Genomic DNA, 649 nt, shown 5'->3' on the forward strand with positions numbered 1-649 from the left:
GTAAGTAGCTTTTCCTGGGCCTCAGTTTACTTTATCTATATGTAAAGGGAAGGATAGGAGAGTAATTCAATCAAATCATCCCACCAACATTTAGTATAAGTGTCAAGATGCTAACCCTGATATTTTTACCAGGTAAAGAAAGGTACCAGGGTTAGCATCTTGAAACTTCAATCAATCATAGACTTTAGACTAAGTGAAGAAAAAGTCCTTGACCAATTGTAGTGGTGATGTTGCTCAGGAAATATGTTCCAATTGACTGAGGAAACTTGGTCATGTCCTGTGGGTTGTCTACAAAACATCCAGTTCAGAAATGAGAAAATTGACTGACTGGGAGTAAAGCGGTATACCCTTCAGAAAAAATTGATTGGGAAATGGGGCAGGGGAGAGTCCTGGCCTCTGTCTCAGTGTCAATATTCCTACTCACCCCCATTTTGATTTCAGGAACTTCAAACTTCCCTTCTCACTACTGCTGTCCTGAGTCCCCCGTTTGGCACTGGATGATGACATTACTTGAATCCAAGAACAGACTGGTCAAGATGATTTCATCCATCCATCTATCCATCTATCCATCTATCCATCTATCCATCTATCTATCTATCTATCTATCTATCTATCTATCTATCTATCTATCTATCTATCTATCTATCTA

This window comes from Petaurus breviceps, unplaced genomic scaffold, assembly GCF_028583685.1.
Source record: "Petaurus breviceps papuanus isolate PSGF00001 unplaced genomic scaffold, PetGlider_PUasm1.0 175, whole genome shotgun sequence".
NCBI classification, from domain to species: Eukaryota; Metazoa; Chordata; class Mammalia; order Diprotodontia; family Petauridae; genus Petaurus; species Petaurus breviceps.